The sequence below is a fragment of the Leopardus geoffroyi genome, chromosome B1 (assembly GCF_018350155.1).
Source record: "Leopardus geoffroyi isolate Oge1 chromosome B1, O.geoffroyi_Oge1_pat1.0, whole genome shotgun sequence".
NCBI lineage: Eukaryota > Metazoa > Chordata > Mammalia > Carnivora > Felidae > Leopardus > Leopardus geoffroyi.
The window spans coordinates 135,435,287-135,450,164 of NC_059327.1; the positions used below are offsets into that span (position 1 = coordinate 135,435,287).

The 14,878-nt window shown below is 36.9% G+C and overlaps 1 pseudogene; it reads left to right on the plus strand.

The window, feature by feature from the left end:
- Positions 1–8,871: 8,871 nt before the first annotated feature.
- LOC123596432 lies at positions 8,872–9,482 on the plus strand (annotated as a pseudogene).
- The last annotated feature ends 5,396 nt before the right edge of the window (positions 9,483–14,878 follow it).

Here is a 14,878-nt window from a genome sequence, read left to right on the forward strand (position 1 = left end):
ATTTGGATAAGTTTCTTATGAGATTTTTTTCAAATGTCCTCATCTTGACCAGAATTAAACCACACATACCACTAATGTAAGATTTAAGCAAAATGGACACCTCAGTACAATTCACGAGAAAAAGACATTATTTCTGCACAGAAAAGAAATATCTATTTAAGCAGTGCCAAAATGTCCTCCTTATTTTGTGTTGTCTTCATTCTTAAAGACAATGGGATCCATTTGCATTTATTTAAGCAAATTCTGCTGTTCCCTTGTCTATGGTTAATGAATGTGTCAGAGAATCTGACTGTCAGCTTTTGTTTTTAACACCAGGATGAAGTAATAGCCAGGCATTTAATTTTGTCACACTTACAGTGAATTCCTCTAGAAAAGTCCTATATGTTGGGATATTGGATTGTATTATTCATCATACTATTAACAAGAAAGATTGATTAATCTACTCTTCTGAATATATCCAAAACATTGATTAGTATTGTTAATAATAGCAGCCCTGATATGCTATATCTTGAAATACATGAATAATCTGAACCAAAAGAAGGTTATATTTTATTCCTCCCTTAAATATAGACCTGATCATGCATTTACCCTATTTAATTTTTTTTTAATTCTTATCCATTGCTTACAGTGAATTGAGTATTACATCTACTGATCATGAAATTACAAACTCTGTATTCACCTTATAGAGTAAATGTTTTCTGAGGGAGAGGGAAAGGGAGGGGAATACATCCATAATTACTCACGTAAGAAGGTAAAATATTGAGCACCTTGGCTTTGGCTGATACCAAAGTTTCAGAGGAAGAGAAGAGTTGCTTTGTCTACTTTTTTTTTTTTAAAGAAAGACAGATTTACTTCTTGATTAGTTTTGTTTGTTTGTTTGTTTGTTTTTTTGTTTTGTTGTTGTTGTTTTCCTGGCTTGCTTGCTTATTCCTGAAAGGGAGTTGCAAAAAGGAAAGAAGGGAAGAGAAGAGTCCAGTAGGGCAAGAAAGGCTGCGATGAGAAGTTCTTCACAGTGTCAAGGCAAAAGGTAAATGTTTTTTTTCAATTAGTTCTATGTTGACAATTAAAATCATGTGTGTCACAGGGCATCTCTGTGGTTCAGTCAGTTAAGCATTAGACTCTTGATTTCGGCTTAGGTCACGATCTCACAGTTTGTGGGATCGAGCCCCACATCAGTCTCAGCATTGGCAGCGCAGAGCCTGCTTGGGATTCTCTCTCTCCCTCTCTCTCTATGCTCCTTCCCCACTTGTGCACACACTCTCTCCCTCTCTTTCTTTCAATATAAATAAATAAACATTTTTTTAAAAAAATCAAGTATGTTGCAGTAATGTAAAAACCCTTTTTTGACTCCTCCATTAAATTCTCAGTGAGTTCTATTTGCTAATCCATGTTTTGTGGGATGATTGTGGGGTAAAACTAAAGAAATGCACATTTCATGTGTAGGTCAGCATGAAATAACATGTTAGAGGAATCAGAAGGAGGTTAAAAGCTATTGCAATATAAGACCCTTGAAAATTAGCATAAATCTAAGTACGGCCTTTATATTTGCACAAGCCATAGTTTTAGTAAGCTTTGGATCCAGGTATACCTATTTGGTCTTGAACCTCATTTTGACTATTTATTAGCTACATTGCCTTGGGTAAGTGAGTTCATTTCTCAGAGTCTCCATTTTCTTATCTTTAACAAACATAATGACAGTGCCACATTATGTACCTGGCACTTAGTAAGCACCCATTATCTGTTAGTTATATAAACTTTAAATTGCTTAGCAAATGGATTCGCTAAGAGCTAAGGCTCTCAAAGCGCTAGCACCACTGAGTGAAAAATATAAACACTTTATTAAAGAAGGATTTTTTGAAATCACGCGAAATTTCTTTGAAAATCAAGTCTGTCTTGTAAGGCCGTCCCATCATGACTGTCAGTGCCACATGGAAGGGACTATGATGTTCCAAGGATCTCTTCCTCTCAATTCCTGCTGCACAGTTATTTGGGTATTACAGAGATTATAGGAATGACATAAGAGGGAAGGGTTAATTTGCCTAAGACCGATTGCCACAGACTGGCCACTCAAAGAGAAATTTGTAGGGCACCAGGAAAACAACTGGAACCAGGAGCTAAAGCAACCCCCATAGAACACTGAGTTGGTAAATCAGGCCCATGGGCCACCAAAGCATGGAACTGCCACCACAAGGCCTGGATCAGGCCTAGGGCAAGGTTGATATTCTCCCAACCTGATATTGAGGTGGAAAAATGGGGCCAGGGAACAAATATCTACTAGGTGATCTTTATTATGCCCCTGATTATGTCAGGATAGGGGCTGGTTTTCCCTAAGCAGGTAGTTTATAAACTCACAGCCAGGTTCCCTCTCCTGGAGTCTGATGTCTGGTGCTGTTAGATCTGTTTTTTTGTCCCAGTGTGAAAGGGAGACCAGGATGCCCACTCCTATTACTATTCCTATCCCTGTGTCTATCACTCAACATTTTTCCAAAGAACTTGAGATGTGTGTACTGCCTAATCATTCACCATTGTCTTTTTGTAAGGGCTCTAGGGAGTCCTTCACTCTTTGGATATTTTTTTCTATAATAGTAGATCTAGCATTAATTGAGAATTCCTCTGCTGATCACAAAGAGGAAGGCAAACCTAACCCAGTGAGTGAGAATATGAAGTTGGTGGCTGGCAGCTTACTAGACACTTTTGCACAGTAGACCGTCTGATGGGATTAAATTCAGAAGAAAAAGTAAATGCTGCTTTCCAATTACTAGCCTTGAACTTTTGTTTTCACTGAACCACTTCCACCTCCTGCATGTCTTCTCTCAATGGTCTTGTCTAAAGACATGACCATTGCTTTAATTAGCTCCTTTTTTTCTATTTCTTCTTATTAAGGTAACCCATCTTAGCAGTACATGGCTAGTCATTCCTTCTCATAATTTTGCTAAGAGAAAGTGCTGAAAAGTTTTAAAAGTCCATTTATAAATGATGTTAACAATAAAAAAAAACCCAAAAAACAAAAAACAGAGAAGCCTGACTAGTAAAGGCTATTGCTCTACATAGTATTTTTAAGGGTTCTAGATTATGCCCAATGTGGCTCAACTTATAAACAAGAAAAGAATTTCCCAACCCTAAGAAAGTAATAATTACAGACAGATTGTACATGTTTTAGGACATAAAGAGTTCTAAAAGGGATGTACAAACAAAGTAAGAGAGCACTAGCTGAGATCTAAGAGGCATCTGTGCCAATTAAAGGGGGCTAGGGAGAGGCAGGAATAATAGGCTACTTGACCTAAACGCATAAATTCATACTTCTGCCATACCAAGAAGATGGTGACTTCTCTCATCCACTGGGAGTCAAATGTTATATGCTGAGGCTAGAAGTACAGGTTCTTAAATAAACATTCTCACGTGTCTTGAATTTGAATTTTTCCATGTATTCTTCCTTCATACCCAAAACCTTGGATGAATCACTGTGGAGGCATAGTAGGGTCAATGTGAATATTACAGCACTAATGTCACCCTGTCCTTTTGTTTCTTCAGGGGCAGGTTAAGCTCCTGGCCAATAACAGGTTAGGCCAAATAGAACTAACATGGGCAAACAATCCCAAAACTTCAATGTGATTCCCAAAGGCCTCTGAGCACAGGGACCTTTTCAAGTGTATCCCATGGAAGCAAGTCTGCCACAGCACAGGCCCAAAAAAAAACCCTAAAGTGGATCTTTGTGGAAACTCTAAAAAAAAATTATCTTCAAAACATATAATGCAGATGATTTGAAATACCTCTGGACACTCCTAAAGTAAATCAAATTTTATCCCAAGGTTTACAGAGAAAGGATCTAGGGTTTTACCCTATGTTGTCTTTGATTCCATAACTTCACAAGGTATTCTGTTTGAAAGACACAAGTCTTTATTCAACTTTTCTTCCTTCTACCCTCCCTGCTCCTCCCTTTACTTTTCCCCTCAAAACTCTATTCACAGTTTACTATTCAGGAGATAAGTGTACAATAATGATATGGATGTATAAGATAATGTTCTAAGGGCCACTTGTTTTCAATATATCGCATGAGGTCATCTCCCACATGCCTCACAAATATGAAGAGTAATGCAAAGAGGAAACCCCAAGTTTCCTCGCTGACACCAAAGCTTCAGTATCTGCAAATAGGTTGATGACTTCACATCTATATCTTTAGCTCAGAACCCTCCACTGGCTTCAGGTACATATATTCAATTTTAGAGTTCATATGCCATTGCCATTTTACCTGGACATGTCCAAAACAAAACATCATCTGTCCCCAAAAAACCTGGGTTGTTTTTTATTCTGCATTTCCCATCTTATGTATTAGCATCATCAACCTACTAGTTCATCCAGGGATGTAGAAGAAATACCAAAGACATCATTTCACATCTCTCTAACCTGTTCCTTCTCCTCTACTTCTGCCATCACTGCTGAGATTAAAATCTGCAGCTCTTTTCTCCTGGATACTGAGGCACTGTCATAATTAGCTGGCCTTCCCTCAGGCTGTGCTGCTTCTACCTCTCTTCCTAATTGCTGCCAGAATGATGTTCCGAACTATAAATATCATTTCTCACCTCTGCTTGAAAACCGTTTTGTAAATCCCTATAATTTTCATATTCAAGTTCAAAATTCTTCACTTATATGCAAAGCTCTTCATAACAGTCACCTACCTACTCCAACCTCATCCATCACTCCTTCACATTCTTCTTCCCCTTAGCCCCACATCAGTGGATTTATAATTATTTAAACAGATACATCTCCACTCAAATGCTTATTCTTTCTTTTTTCAAGCTAATTCCTACCTACTTTTTCAAAATTCAAATTAAAGGCAGCCTACTTCTGGAACCATTCCAGAATCCTTCTTGATCCCATTTGATCTATGTTGTCACTGAGCAGGCCTCTATTGTAGCCCTTATCCCGTAGGACTGGCATAGCTGATTCACAAATCTGTCTCTCCCATTAGACCATAGGTTCCTTCAGGCCTCAATCATACCTGTCTCACTTTATATCCCCAGTGTCTAGAATACCCTGGAAAACTCATTCTTTAAAACAGAGCTGATGAATGAATTGTTGAAAGAAGGGATACAACACATGTGCTGCACTCAGCAAAATGCTTCAACTTTGCAAAACATTCTCCACTCCAGGCAAATATTTATGGAAAATTTATATGACAGTTTAGGCCAGGTTTCTTTTTCCTAAGGAGACAACAGCATTTAAGAGACATAAGAAGAATCTTTATCAAGATTTTAGAAAGGGTAGAGAAAGAAAGAGAAGTATTTCAATTAATATATATGAAGTCCAGAAAATTTAATATAACAGACCACAAGGAAGAAATAAGCACAAAAAATAATAAGGCAGAATACTTTTTTAAATTTTTTTAATGTTTATTTATTTTTAAATAAATGACAGAGAATGACAGAGCATGAGCAGGGGAGGGGCGGAGAGAGAGGGAGACACAGAATCTGAAGCAAGCTCCAGGCTGTGAGCTGTCAGCACAGAGCCTGATGTGGGGCTCGAACTCATGAACCATGAGATCATGATCTGAGCCAAAGTTGGACACCCAACCGACTGAGACACCCATGTGCCCCTGAAGCAGAATACTTTTTAAAATAATCTTCAGGGGCACCTGGGTGGCTCAGTCGGTTAAGCATCCAACTTTTGATTTCGGCTCAGGTCATGATCTCACAGTTTGTGGATTCGAGTCTCATGTCAGGGTCTGCACTGACAGCTTTGAGCCTACTTGGGATTCTCTTTCTGCTCCTCCCCCACGCATGCGCACCCACACTCTCTGTCTCTGCCTCTCTCTCTCAAAAATAAACATTTTCAAAATAAATAAATTAATTAAATAATCTTAACTTATACTTCCATATCCCTCCTCTCAGTTGCATAAACACAATATAACTAACATTCAAAAGAATTAGAAACTTTGAGGGGAAAAGTATGAAAATGTAAGTCACTACTTTACAAGACTAAAAAAAAAAAAATGTCCCTAAGGAGAGCTCATCAACCCATGTGGGATAAAATAAATGGAAGTTTTTGGTTCTCAATGTAAGCTTTGGAAGTCTCTGTGAAGCACTGGCACTAACATTTTCTTCCTAGTGATAAATGGAACCTCAGGGACATCTCCTAAAAAACTATCAACATAAGTACATTTTACAGTAGCAGAGCAAGTTTCAGTATTAGCCCTTACTTAGGTAGATGAAGGAGTTTCAAGATTACAGTTACTACCTTAAGAGTGACCCAGGCAACAAACACCTTCCATAATAGCAGAGTGCAAAGGATTCCCATTCAATGCATACCCAATTATTTTGTCAGGTGTAACAATTTTCAGGTGACTAAACTGCTTTCATTTAAAAATATTTACTCACCATATAAAGAAAATGTCTTTGAATGAAGCCATTTCCCTGTAAATTATTTCAATCCAAGAGCAGCAGGAAGAGTTATCAAATAATACACATGTTGAGAAAAAGAATACTGCTGAAGTCATTGTGGGGACAGTTAACGACTACCCTCAATTGTTACCAATTGTTACTATCCTTATTGTTATCAATAAGTTGATTTACCCAGTACTAAAATCCAACAGTGAAATGAATCTCATCATAAATTTGTGGCACGAACAGAAATTAATATTGCACCTTAAAAGGTAACCACATACAGGGGCACCTGGTGCCTAGGTCAGTTAAGTGTTGGACTCTTGATTTCAGCTCAGGTCATGATCTCATGATCATGGGATGGAGCCCCGAGTAGTGTGGAGCCTGCTTAAGATTCTCTCTCTCCCTCTATGCCTCTCCCACCCTAAAAAAAAATAGTTAATCATACAGTGGATATATGGGAAACCTGTACTTTCTGCCCAAGTTTGCTCTGAATCTAAAACTGCTCTAAAAAATAAAGTCTATTTAAAACAAAGAAAAGAAACTTGACCATGTATTAAGTTTTCATTTTGTCAAAATGTTACTTTGTGTGGTGAATAAAGTGTTCTCCAGCAATGCAAACAATGGGATAGCTAAACTATAATAATTCAATTCTATCTCTCCCATTTGAGGTCTTTAGATGCTTACATTCTATTTTCTAAGCCATAAAGACAAAAAAAAAATTTCCAAACTCACCTCTTGAAAGAGTAGGCAAATTTTCCTATTTCTAGATCAGTACACCTTCATTTACAAACAAGTGCACCCCAAAATCAACAAAAGAAACAAATGGCTGGGCCTCTGAGAGCACATCCATAGAGTTCTTCCAATGCCTCTCACTATTGAAACAAGGCAACCTTGTATTAGAATGCAAAACGGAAACCCGGCCCACAGCAGTGAAGTTCCCCAAAGCCTTCTCCAGTGACTCTTGTTGGAGCATGAAAATTCTCAGACAATTTGCTTACCACCTTATAGATAGATTATACTATTTATCTTTGATAGAGAGGTGTGCATGTGTATATATGCATATGCTTGTGTGCATCTTGTAGAAAGGGTATAGTGATCTACCAAACAATCAGAATAAATCCACACCTTTGGAGAAACATTGGAGATCTATTCTGGATCATTCTGTGGGACCTGGAATGTCACAGGTGACAATGAACTCTCTCAGATGTTATCCTTTTCCAGAGAAGTGTTGGAAAGTACTTTAGAGAAGGAGAAATGAACTGCTGGAGGAATCAGGATAGGAATAGGTTCTGGGGTGAAACCAGTTCCTATGGTTAGGAGAAGAGGTTTCTTCAAAGATGTCCAGAGAACATCACTGTTCAGAGAAAAATTACTCTCAAGAAAGAATTTAATACACACAAGAAATGGAGAAAGGCTCCATCTCAAAGACTGAGTATCTTAAATGGTTCTTCCTTGACCATGGAAAAGTTCTATTTTATAATATAGCTTCCATTTTCTACCATCTGCATGGAACTCAACACAGTTACTCAAATCTTTCAGTAAAGTAATAAACCCATGGAGTTTGATGTGATATTGATGTAGAGCATCAAGGGCTTGTCTTTCCGAGGGAGTTTTCATGGAGGCAGCAGCAACTCACTGAAGGGATTATGTCTAGACATGGCAGAAGGGGACCAGCAGGGGAGGAAGAGGTGGCCAACCTACAAATCAGAAGCAGCAAGAAATGGTACCTGGTACCAATGAGCAATAGTCTGCCAACACTTCAGTACACAGTGAGACCCTCCACCCACTCATCCTTTGGCCACAGAAAGTATCAAAATATTGCAAAGCCAAGGCATGATTTTCAGCTCAGATGCTGACAAGAAAGTGACAATATTAACTGAAATGGAGCATAAAAAAGTCCTTCCCTCTGTGCCTGCCCTCCAAAGACAATGCAGCTGACTCTGAGAACATGGATGCAGAATGGACCCTTGTGGTTAGAAAGGGAGTGGCAAAGCCAGGCAAGCTGACCATAGCTGGTCCTCTGCAAACAAACAAAACCATCAGTCAAGATTTTCAGAGAGAAGTGTGGCATTCTGTGGAAATCAATAAGTAAAGATTTTGTACTTGGGGAGATCAAGGTGTAAGATAAGGGACATGTGGTAAATAGTAAACCCCGATACAAGAATACAGCCATGGAGAGACTCTGCTCTCAGTTGCCATCAATCTCCTTTTCTATACATAATAGAACCCAAGGTTTAGCTAAAAGGCAGTATTTCCTAGCCTTCATTAGAGCAGGCAGTTGTCTTGTGACTAATTCTAGAGAATAAAATAAAAACAGAAGTATTGAGTGGGACTTCTGGTAAGGTTGATTAAAAGTAGCTCTCCCCTGGGGCCTCACATACAGCAGGGTGTCCTGGGCTTCAGCTCCCTCCAGTTCCCAGGAAGCGAGCTGGCCATGAGCTCGGGAGCAGCAGCAGCAGGGGACGAGGCCCCGGTGTGTTCCTTTCCTCCCTTCAGTCTGAGCCAGGGGAGGCCAGGCGGCCCGGGTGGCTGGAGGGGGGTCCGCTGCCCAAGAATGGGAATTCTCTTCACCAGGATATGGAGACTGTTCAATCACCAGGAGCACAAAGTTATCATTGTTGGGCTGGATAATGCGGGGAAAACTACCATCCTTTACCAATTTTCTATGAATGAAGTTGTACATATATCACCTACAATTGAAAGTAATATCGAAGAAATAATGATTAATAAAACATGTTTCTTAATGTTTTAAGGTAGATTCTTGGTGGTCCAGAATCTCTTCATTCTTCCTGGAACACTTACTATACTAACACAGAGTTTGTAATTGTTGTTGTGGACAGTACAGACAGAGAAAGAATTTCTGTAACTAGAGAAGAACTCTATAAAATGTTAGCCCATGAGGACCTAAGGAAATCTGGATTGCTGATTTTTGCTAATAAACAAGATGTTAAAGAATGAATGACTGTAGCAGAAATCTCCCAGTTTTTGAAATTAACTTCTATTAAAGATCACCAGTGGCATATCCAAGTATGCTGTGCTTTTACTGGCGAGGGATTATGCCAAGGACTTGAATGAATGATGTCACAATTTAAGATTACATGATCCCTACTGACCTCTTCTCATAGACTTTGTATAAACTAAGTGCTGGACTTTATCTGGAAGCTGCAAAAAATGATGGTTTAGATATATTTATAATAAACTGATTTAAACTTTTTCTATAAGAAAAATTAAGACCACTTATTTGAGAACAAAGATGAAGTCTCACTTTCCAATATGCTTTCTCATTAGTCCCTTCCAAAGCAAGGTCTTTAAAGCTGTGATTGCCATTTTTCTCATAATGAATCCTCTCAGGACATTGTGTAGCCTGTAGTAAGCACAAAGGGAGAGGAAGACATTTTTAACTTTAAGAGATTTATTGTCAGTGTAAACCACCTTAGTTGAATGTTGTTCTCTTCTTGTTCCATTAAGTCAAAATACAAATCAGCACAGATATTCAGTTTCCAATATTTTAAAATGTAAGGTTACTTATGAAAAGTATTTTGCATTAGGTTGTGTATCTATTGTGTATATTCCTCAAGTTCAAGTTTACGGCTTTGATTTATGTTCTAAAGAAAAGCAAATAACACAAAAGGTAATAAAAGGTAATATTATCCTTAGTTATAACCATAATGAGATGAGTACTGGCAGTGGTGTTAAGTGCCATTTTGTGCTTTCCCCCGTGTTCTCTTTATTGTACTAACCAACCCCCAAAATCATTGAGCTTCTCTGAAAGAAAGAAAGAAAGAAAGAAAGAAAGAAAGAAAGAAAGAAAGAAAGAAAAGAAGAAAGCTCGACATTTGTACCTGTTTTTTTGTTGATCACATTACGTATATGAAAACATGTAATCTGAGTGGAGTATCTGCAAATTTTTGGCTTAGTGTTACAAATGGACAGAATTTCACATCGAGCAATTCTTGTTCCCTTTATTGGATCTATGCCATCTAAATTACTGAGAAAACTGTTAATCCATTAATCAATCATTAATTGTGATTAAATTATCGAGTGATTTTTTTTCCAGCATTAATTGGAAGCCGTTGTGTAAAATATGCCTACCCAGAGAAGTATCATCCTATAAATATTATAAAATAATTTACCTAGAGTCTTCTTAGGTATTGAATCATACAAGCATTTAGAGTGAGTTTGAGATGAAAAGTACTTATTTTCTAAGCAACAAATGTTATTTCTTAATTTGAAAATTTCTTATTTCTGGAGTTGGGATAGTTTGAGATTTTTTTGTTTATACACTTTTTTCTTTTTCGCTTATTACTAACCAACGTGAATGCATTGACAACTATAAAATACAATTTTTTTAATGCTTTTAAGAGTTTGGTTTAAAAGTTGATCAACACATGACAAATTATTTTTACAAAGAACTTGGCCCCAAATATCTTATGTTTGATTAGGGTATTTTGTTTTTCACTGAAAATGGAAAGATATGAAGGTTGAAGGTATTTTTATTGTAATTGTAAACAGACTTATCCTAAATGTGTTCACACATATTTTGGGGTACTCTCTTTGTATATCTTTAATGCCCTAAAAATCTGAAGGCTGATCCAAACTGGCATGTTTTAGAGTATTCAAGAAAATACGTAACTACCTTTAATATGAGCCTTTTGGATTTCTTGGAGATTTTGATGAAGAGTAATAGTATATACTACAAGCATTGGCAAAACTTTGAGTTTCTTTCTGTAAAATGTAATATACTCAGTAGCTAAATCCAAGCATGGGAGATCAGTGTTTAACAGTGGCTTTTGTGTTTTATATTTATATTATAATGTTCATAATGTAAGTATAACATTTTAATATTTGTCAGCTTGCTTTTACAAAAGTAAATTCTAAATTACTAAGCTTTATTTGTTCATATGTTCTCATACTTTTCAAATCACTATTAGGAATTACTTGTTTTATATTAAAAATTCCCTTAAAAACCCAAGCCCATTTTGCAGATGTTGCATTTCCATCAGAGATAAATATTCTGTAAAGTAGTCCAGCAACTCTACATCTTTTACCCTTTTTATCTTTTAATTTGAGTTTTCATGGTTTAGTCTTGTGGGTTGCTGCCACATGAGTCCAGCAGTATACCAGCACATTCCCTTGTCAACAAGCTGTTGGCTAAAATTTATTCTTAATTGGATGTTTAAAGCATGAACTGCATTGTTACAGTGGTTTAGTGTAGTAGGTTATTGACATGGCATCATGAGAACACATGAAATCTTGTACCACATTTATAAAACATTATTTTTTGTTACATTCTACCTTTCTAGGCCAAGCATTAGAAATAAGGTTGTACCTGTATGCTTGTACATAAAACCAAAATTACAATGAGGAAAAGTTTTTAATTCATGTATAAATATACATCAAGATAATTTTAACAGTATTCATTCCAAATATGATTACGAGCCTTATGAATAGTTATATTGGCAATTTATATGTAGTTTAAGTAGAATTAAGTGAAGGGCATTGCTTTTGGTTTTTAATATGCTACTTTTGGGGGTAAACAATCATCTTATTTAGAGTCGTGCTAACCTTTGAAAAGAACAAGGCCTCATACCTCTGTACCTGTGGCTGGATTAAATATCCCGTGTTTCATATTAATTTTGAAAGTCATACAATTATTCTTGATATCTTAGTAAAAGTAACCATATGCTATAAGCATTTAATGAGTTTAATTTTGTGGTAATAGCATTTATAAAGTATATCTTACACATTATACTGAGGAGTCTAGTTTGAGAATTTTCAGTTCTTTCTGACTTCTTTGGCTCTCATGATGGGCAAAGAATATAGTGAAGGCAGGTGGTTTGGGGGACAGAGGGAATGGGTATGGAATATGACATTTTGCCTTAAGAATAAAGTGCTTAGCCTGATGGCTGGCATTTTTAATGCAGATAGTTAAGGTGATTTTAGAAGTGTGGCATGAGATAAAAGACTGTCTGTTTCTGGCATTTAAGAAATTCCTAGTAGGTAGTTACAAAAAGTACAGGGAGCTTGAGAAAAGGCAGGAAGTCCCTGAGATGTTCTTTTCCTTATTGTCTGAATGTATAAAATTACGATGCCTGGAAATGGGATTTTATTGTCCTTTCTCGTAGGCACTTTACATTTCTTGCTGTGACTACAGCAACCACATACGGTATAGACAACCTCAAAATCTGTTTATAGTAGTGTAAATAGAAAACCTATAGATAGATTTCTAGTTTTTTCTGCAGGCATTTTTGGGAATATATCTGTAATGTGTTCTACTTTGTATATAGAGGATAGCAGCACATCCCAGATTATCCTGTGAACTTTGGGGTCATCTTCTCTCAATTGCCCAGTTGTATCATAGCATCAGTCCCTCTTTTAAGGCTAGGTAGAGGCAAGGTTTCTTTGCATGACTTAATAACCCCTCCCAAATGTCCACATGTACTCTAAAACTTCCTGCTTCAGGATCAGCTTTCCCATAGCTCAGCCAGCCCTTGCTGTCCTGTATTTGCATTCACCATCAGTGAAGTTATGTTACTCAGTCCTGGAGGTATTCTAAACTTTGCCTTACAGCCATTGTTCCCCAAACCACCAGTTTCTAAGTAGGTTCTCTAGTTCTTTGCTGTGTCCCCACTACTGGGTTGATGTACTGATTTGTACTTTGCTCATTAGAGTGTATTGTCAGGGTTGTGGGGTATATCAGAAGACTGGCTTGCTGTATATACAGCAAATAAAAGCCAGTAGTAAAATCCTTCATACTGTATTTAACATTTTAATGTTTCCTAATTTTAGCTTCATATGCTGAAAAGCAGATTCAGAAAGATAACAGAACTACCTAGACTTTGCAAGCTCCTTAAGCTGCTAGTTAGGCATGGAAGGGATTAAATTATGTGTGTGTTATCTTCCACCAAAAAATGATTACATTTTGGAGGATACCCATAAAACTATTTGAGTTAGAAAAAGATGCCAAACCAAATATATATATAGTATTTAACCTGAAGATATCCTTAAAACCATAGCTCACATTTTATTTTTTCCTCCTGTTTACTTAAAGAACACAGATAAACATTAGATGTGTAAAAGAATTAGTAAAGAGAAGCCTATCTTTTAAAAATAAACCTGTTGAAATGGACTTTAGAAGACATCAAAATCATCAACCATCATATGTTGATTCTGTACAGGTATAGACACAATATAGAAAATACTAACTTAAAGAAAGTTCTACCTATATAATTTAGGTACCTATATAATTAGGTACCTATACAATTAGCTACCTATATAATTATAACCATCTAATCTTACTAATTTAGAACTTCTATATCATGTTCCCTCAAAGAATATATGATAGTTTTAAGATCATACTGGTGAAGTAAAGGAAAGAGAGTTTTAAAATTTGGAATGCTAAAAAATGGCTGTTTCTATTAAATCCTAAAATGGTGTGTGAAACTGTGAAGAAATTATAACAGGATACAGTTGGTTTGCTTATGCAATTTTTTAAATCAATTGTCTAGTTGTTGTTGTATTCTTCTAAAAATTAAAGTATGGTTTTGCCTGTTAGATATCCTGTTTTTTTGAAAGAAGTTTCCCACAGTCTGTACCCAAGAAGTGCCTAAAATTGATTTGTGTCGGTTTTTAAGTCCATCTAATAAATTATATGTGTTTTCTGTGGGTAAAAAAAAAAAAAAAAAAAAAAAGTAGCTCTCTCCAAGGGGAACTTGCCTGAGTGGCTCAGTCAGTTAAGCGTCCAACTCCTGATTTCAGCTCAGGTCATGATCTTTCAGTTAATGAGATCTTGGGCTATTAGCATGGAGCCCAGTATGGAGCCATCTTGGGATTCTTTCCCTCTCTCTGCACCTCCCCCAAGCTCTCATTTGTGTTCCGCCCCCTCTCTCTCAAAATAAATAAATAAACCTAAAAAAAATAAAATAAAAGTAGTTGCCTCCTTTGGAAGGAAAGTCCTGTTACCATTCCTTTATCCCTTCCTCTTTCTGTTGTCTGTAATGTGAACATGATGGCTGGTGCATCAAAACTATTCTTAGACTATGAGGTGACCTTAAAGTTGGAGGCACATGCTAAGCACAAGAAGAACCAGAAATTGAGAAAAAGTTTGAGCCCCTAGTGATTATGGACCCACCAAATCCACCCTGTACTATCTCTGAATTTCTGATGTCATAGAGAAAAATAAACTATGTTATTTCAGTAAGTAATGCTAATTTAGATGTTCTGTAACATTCCGCTATACCTATCCCAAATTATACAATGCCAATCACAGCACAGAACTTCTGGAAAGTAATGCCAGAAGGGAATACCAGCATCATAGGACAGAGTTGAGGAAAAGAAGTGTACCGACCAAAGAGTAAGATGCTAACTTGGGTATATTTTGTCGTTAGTGAGAAGTTTAGTCATGGATCCTGAGAAACTTAACAGGAACCCATGCAGGAGGGGAAAGAAAAAAAAAAAAAAAAGTGAGAGGTTAGAGTGGGAGAGAGCCAAAGCATAAG